This window comes from Muntiacus reevesi, chromosome 1 (assembly GCF_963930625.1).
Source record: "Muntiacus reevesi chromosome 1, mMunRee1.1, whole genome shotgun sequence".
In the NCBI taxonomy this organism is placed as follows: Eukaryota; Metazoa; Chordata; class Mammalia; order Artiodactyla; family Cervidae; genus Muntiacus; species Muntiacus reevesi.
The window spans coordinates 100,321,049-100,328,101 of record NC_089249.1 but is presented as its reverse complement, the minus strand read 5'-3'; positions in this window follow the sequence as shown (position 1 = coordinate 100,328,101).

Here is a 7,053-nt window from a genome sequence, read left to right as displayed (position 1 = left end):
TCCCAAATTTACTTCTACTTAACTAATTCTGTGTAACTTTGAGGTTTAAGTTTAAATAATATATTCATTTTATAATCTACTCTATTTTTCAGAAATAACAAAGCTTTTATAAATCATACACAAGAAAAGAGACACAATTTAATAAGAAAAACTAATTCAAGTACAAATTAGCTACTTGTTACTTATGAAAAGAGTAACAAATTTTAGGATATTATTGTGTAAGTTAAAAAATTAAAGAAGTTTACAACAAATGCAATGTGAAAATATCATACCTTAACTAAATTTATTATGAACATTTCAGAAATTCTAATGATTAAATATAAACATTATGCTGTTAAAACAGTAATAAGTATCACCAGTTTAAAGAATTATGTGTCATTAAACCACATTTTGAGATTCATTATTATTTCACCTATAAGGAAATTGTGCTATTTCATAGACCATGCACTTTGTTCCTCATCATGACTTACTAGCGATGTCCAAGAAAATATCATCAATTGCCAGCCATTCTTCATGTTAGACATTGAGATATCACCGAGCGTGAGCTGTGAAAGGTTTAATACTGACCCATCAGAGATGTTCACATCCTTATTCCCCAAACCTATAAATACCTTACCTTCCATGGCAGAAGGAACCTTGTGGATGTGATAAAATTAAGGATCTTGAGATGGGAAACTTGCTCTGGATTATCTGGGTGAAGCCAATTTAATCACAAGGGTCTTTATAAGAAGACAATAAGAGGGTCAGACACAGACAGTATTGTGATAACAGTAGAGATTTGAAGATGCTGTATTTCTGGCATTTAAGATGGAGAAAGAGGCCATAAAAAAAAGAATACAGGTGGCCTTTAAGAGTTATAAAAGGCAGGAAAACCAATTCTCCCCTAGACCCTTCAGAAAGAATGTAGCCCTTCTGATCCATTTTAGAACTTCTCCTCTTAGGAACTGTAAAAGAAATATATATAATATAATATATTTATTATAATAAATATTATAACATATTATAATATAATGTATACATATATAAAAGAATAATAGCATAAGGGGATTTCAAGCAAATAGAATACAAAACAATGGAAACAGTGACAGACTTTATTGTTGAGGGCTCCAAAATCACTGCAGATGGTGACTGCAGCCATGAAATTAAAAGACATTTGCTCCTTGAATGAAAAGCTATGACCAAACTAGACAACATATTAAAAAACAGACACATTACCACTTGCTGACAAAGGTCCATCTAGTCAAGGCTATGGTTTTTCCAGTAGTTGAAAGCTGAGTAGCGAAGAATTGATGCTTTCGAACTGTGGTGTTAGAGAAGAATCTTGAGAGTCCCTTGGACTGCAAGGAGATCCAACCAGTCCATCCTAAAGGAAATCAGTCCTGAATATTCACTGGAAGGACTGATGCTGAAGCTGAAACTCCAATACTCTGGCCACCTGATGCAAAAAACTGACTCATTTGAAAAGACCCTGATGCTGGGAAAGATTTGAGGCCAGCAAGAAAAGGGATGACAGAGGATGAGGTAGTTGAATGGCATCACCGACTGAAAAGACATGAGCCTGAGCAAACTTCGGAAGTTGGTGATGGACAGGGAAGCCTGGTGTGCTGCAATCCATGGGGTTGCAAAGAGTCGGACATGACAGAGTGACTGAACTGAACAGAACTGAACTGATATAAAAATAAACTTGTGTTGTTTTAAGCCAATAAGTTTATGTTAATTTGTTACAGCAGCCATAGGAAACTAGTACATCTTCCTTCTGCTAAAGACTACTTCCAACACGCTTGATGTTTAAGGCTTTCCGACTATGTTCCTGATTCAAAATTAGTTTCCTAGGAAATCTGAAAATTAGCAATGCTTTGAGGATGTCAAATCTAATGTGGAGCTTTCCCAGGAGGAACATATAACAAGTGTGCATAATGATGCTTTCCCATTACTTCTGCAATGATAACTATGACCTTATGTTTAGTTAACCATGCACCTGAAAAATAAGCATTTTTAAGTATTTCAACGATGTAGTATCCAACTCGACATTGATATACACAGACTCAAAGTGCTTTGAAGTCCTTTAATATAGATGGAGGATGCATGTAACCAGGTAATTAAAGGAGACGATTCAGTTACAACCCTACAATAAATTCATTTGGGACACAAACTCTAAATGTATAATTAGAAGAGACATATTTGATGACTATCTTAACCCCTACATTGAGTCCTTTACCAGAGAAAAAAGAGCTAGTACAGCAGAAACTGGAAGGAAAACACTTTTGCAACTGAATTGTTGACCAAGAGAATGTAATACAACCTATTTTTTATCTTTGCCCATTAGACTCAGTTTTCAGATTCATTTATATTCCAAAAGATAGAGACTGTCTCTTCCCCACTCAAGGATTTGCTTACATTACAGGGTAGTAAGGATGAAATCTCACTCTAGAAGGAAAGATGGTCAGGTTTGCCAGTTATCCTTTATAAGAGTGGATGATTTCAAAGCTTGCTTTTCCTCAGCTGTGATACAGTTCAGCTGTGTGCACAGCATCCACCTGGACCTCTCTCCACATGGCCCCAGTGGAATTTGTGGGTCAAAGGGAACATTTGTCATCTGCTACATCATGAGCAGTAAAGTGTCTAAATTTATTTGACTTGTCTCCTTACCAGGGCTTCCCAGGTGGCACTGGTGATAAAGAATCTGTCAACCAATGCAGGAGATGCAGGTTCAGTCTCTGGGTCAAGGAGATCCCCTGCCGAAGGAAGCGACAACCATTCTGGCATTCTTGCCTGGGAAATCCCATGGACAGAGGAGCCTGTTGGGGTAGAGTTTATGGGGTCACAGAGTCAGACACGACTAAAAGACTCAGCACAGCCTTACCAGTTGAATCTAAGGAAGTGTGACTAACCATCCTAGACGCTTCCACCACACTTTTATTTAGGGACTGTATGATCATTTTGCAGCAGTCTAACACATATTCCAATGATAGTTTGCCTTTTCTGTTTATAAGAACTTAATTAGCACCATTAACCAAAGACCCATAGAAAGCTCTATCCACTGACACAGACTCTCTTAACATTCCCTGTTACACAAGGCCTCTCATAATGTAAAAGACCTATTTCCAGAAAAAAAAAAAGGTACACTATAGACACATGACTCTGGGATTTGTTCGTTCTATTATTCAGAACCTCCTAGAACATTGGCCCAATTGTATACAACAGTGATTGCTTGAAGGGTCAACTGAGCTGTCCTTTTGGAGATTATGCCATGGAAAGATAGAGTGCTATTCTCCAGGACATGGTATACAGTCTGAATTAATAATAATGATATGATGCTATTTCCCCAGGAAACAGGCAGTTGGGATAGAAGTAGGATTGTCTCTGTTTATCATCATACACTGATCTGTTTCAGGGAATGTGTGCTTTATATCACTGCAACACTGAACTCTGGTGATTTAGAGATTTCAATCCCAGATAGAGAATTACTCCACCAGGTGCACAACAAGCAACGTTTTAAGCTTTTATTTGATCATTACAAACAAAGGGAAAAAAATTACCATCTTGGCAGGCAGGCAGGCTATTACTACATAGTGTTGATATTTAGTCGTTCAGTTGCTCAGTCACATCCAACTCTTTGCAACCCCATGGACTGCAGCATACCAGGCTTCCCTGTCCTTCACCATCTCTCGGAGCTTGCTCAAATTCATGTCCATTGAGTCAGTGATGCCATCCAACCATCTTGCTCTCTGTTGCCCCCTTCTCCTCCTGCCCTCAATCTGTCCCAGCGTTAGAGTCTTTTCTAATGAGTCAGCTCTTCACATCAGGTAGACAAAGTATTGGAGCTTCAGCTTCAGCATCAGTTTTTCCAATGAGTGTTCAGGATTGATTTCCAGAGATCAGTGATTTGATCTCTTTGCAGTCCAAGGGACTCTCAAGAGTCTTCTCCAACACCACAGTTCAAAACCATCAATTCTTTGGTGTTCAGCCTTCTTTATGGTCCATCTCCCACATCCATCCGTGACTACTGGAAAAACCATAGCTTTGACTTCACGGACTTCCATTGGCAAAGTAATGTCTCTGCTTTTTAGTATGCTGTCTAGGTTTGTCATAGCTTTTCATCCAAGGAGCAAGTGTCTTTTAATTTCATTGCTGCAGTCACCATCTGCAGTGAGTTTGGAGTCCAAGGTCCAAAAATTACTATTACTACACAATAGGGGCAGGGAAAACTTCGGTACTCTGTCAACGTATTTATCTCTTGGAACTCCTTCATCTCATATCCACAGTAAATGAACAAGTGTTTCAGCTATGGTCTGAGAAGGGTCTAATAATCAGAGGTTCAGACTGTTCAAGGGGTGAGGTTCTGAAGTTAGGGAAATCACCTAAACCAGCAGCAATGTTAGTCTATGGTAGAGAGATTTTAAAATGGATAATAGAAGAGGCAGACAAAAAAATCTCAGATATGGCCTTGAGAACATGTTTAGAGATATAGGTCTCTTTCTCCTTGTAGGTTTATTCAGGAAAATAGACTGACCAGAATATTGGAGAAAATATTTCCAAGACTTCTTATACAGAGCAAATGAATTAATGAATCACAAAACTTGAACTGAAGTTGATGCATTGGTGCGCCACCCAGAAACTCCCTCTGGTGTTAAGATACTCACTTCCTCAGCTGTTGAGAGTGAGTGATGCTAATATCCCTCAGCCAACTCCCTGCACAAATACTTTCTTCATCTGAAGAGAGCTGCTTTACCCCATGCCACACTCCTTTCTCAAAAGCTGCCTCTTCTAAAGACTGATGCATGTAACATAGGAAGCTTAGAATGATTCCTTCAGAAATGGATAACCACAAAATGTCATACTAACTCTGGAACACCCTATGCTATCCGTGAGGTCTTTTTTGCAATGCATTGCAGTTCTGCTCTTCTCTCTACTCAATCACCCACATTAGTGACTTTTTATGTGTTGATCCCATGGGTACTTTCAGTAGAATTTCTACACATAAATCTCTATCTCTGGATACTCTCTAAAGAATCTGATCTAACACAAATATAAGAAGCATGTGAAAGCCATAAGATAATTTTTCAGAATATCAAATTCTATTGTATGTTCTCTATTTCCTAATGATGACCTATTTATATATCAGAGACTCGTGTTTGAAGCACCAGTGGTTTTCTGGATTAGCCATTAGTATGACAACTACTGAGCAATTCTTCCTCTGAGCAAATTACCTGTCCTTCGATAGCAGCAGCCCACAGAATTGAAGTGTAAAACTGACAAACCAATTTTTCAGATGAATTTGCAGACACTCCAGACAAAAGTAAGACAGAGGTAGAAGGAATATTGTTCACACAAGAGAGAAATAGATTTTTTGCTTTGACTGCTTACAAGAACTTGAGATGATAAATGAACTGATAGCAACAGCATCTATATTTTCAGGAAAAATGTCTTTATGTTTCATTTATCTGGTTATTGAAATACAAAGAATATATGCCACAATTAATACGTGATATAATGCAGAATCTCATAGGTACATTCTAATATTTAATTAAAGATACTTTATCCTTCATTCTTGACATATTTGTAACCTTATAGGATTTTTTTTCCTTGATATCTTTTCCCTATAGGATTATTCATTTTTATTTTCTGATTTTCATTTGTCTTTTTGTTACTTGTCAATATGTGTATTTTGTTGTTTATAATTATAAGGTTCATAATATTTTTTTCATGATACTATTACTTAAGCAAAGAAGACAAGATTTTTTTTTTTAATTGGGCCTTGTCATTTCTTTTAACACTAGTAACTTGGTGATCTGGATTATTTCTTGCTTACTTCTACTCAGTATTGAAGTTCTGTGCTTTTGCTCACGTCTTCCACTTGAAATTTTTCTTCGCTGGCCCTTAAATTCATGCCTGCTTTTCAGGTACGGTTTCTTTCCAAGAACTTATTGACACATCTACATTGTACACCTTATTATATATAAATAAAATAAATCCTCTTTCAGCAACTTTCCACCAACATGTTTGCAATTACACATTTTTACTCTCTGTTATTTTTTCCTTTAAAAAAACATAGACCAGATAATAAAACCTATCTGGTCAAATTGTTTCTATTTTCCTTTATAATTGATATCACTTCTAATTTGTAATACTTCTTCACCCAAGCATTTGAGACATATAGCATTTATTTTAATTCTATTTGCTATTTTAAAATGTAATCTTCAATTAAATTTTATTTTTAAAAGATGTGAAATAATTATTTACGTTAATTCACTTATTTCAAATTTAAAGACCCACTATTTCCAATATTATTTTTAAAATATTATCTTTCACTCCCATTAATTTGGGATTTCTATTTTATTATTTGTTTAATTCTTTTATATTGAGTTGGCTCAAAAGTTTGTAACATCTTGCAGAAAAACCTGAATGAACCTTTTGGCCAACCCAATATTTTAAAATCTGTTTGAGGGAAGTTATTGTTCAATTCCTCTGTTTATGTTATCAAATTTTTTAAAAAATCATGTTTTATTTCATATCACCATGAGATTGAAACTCAAATGACTAAACAGCTATTATTGGCATGATCAAGTTTTCTCCTCTATAAAATGTGATAACAATATTAGTAAATCTTACTGTAAGAATGACATGTAAGCTTATATCATACCCATCATTAGAATCTGGAAATGATAATTTATTACTGTTCATCAATTTATATATTTGATTAACAAGTATAAATTAATTTAGGTTCTACTTTATTTCTGACATTATGCTGGGCATTGGAATATATTCAGTTCAATTCAGTCTAATATGTACTTGGTGAGTGTCACAGTACTTCAGTTCAGTTCAGTTGCTCAGTCGTGTCCGACTCTTTGTGAACCCATGGACTGCAGCACATCAGGCCTCCTTGTCCATCACCAACTCCTGGAGTGTACTCAAACTCATGTCCATTGAGTCAGTGATGCCATCCAACCATCTCATCCTCTGTCATCCCCTTCTCCTCCTGCCCTCAATCTTTCCCAGCATCAGGGTTTTTCAAATGAGTCAACTTTTTGCATCAGGTGGCCAAAGTATTAG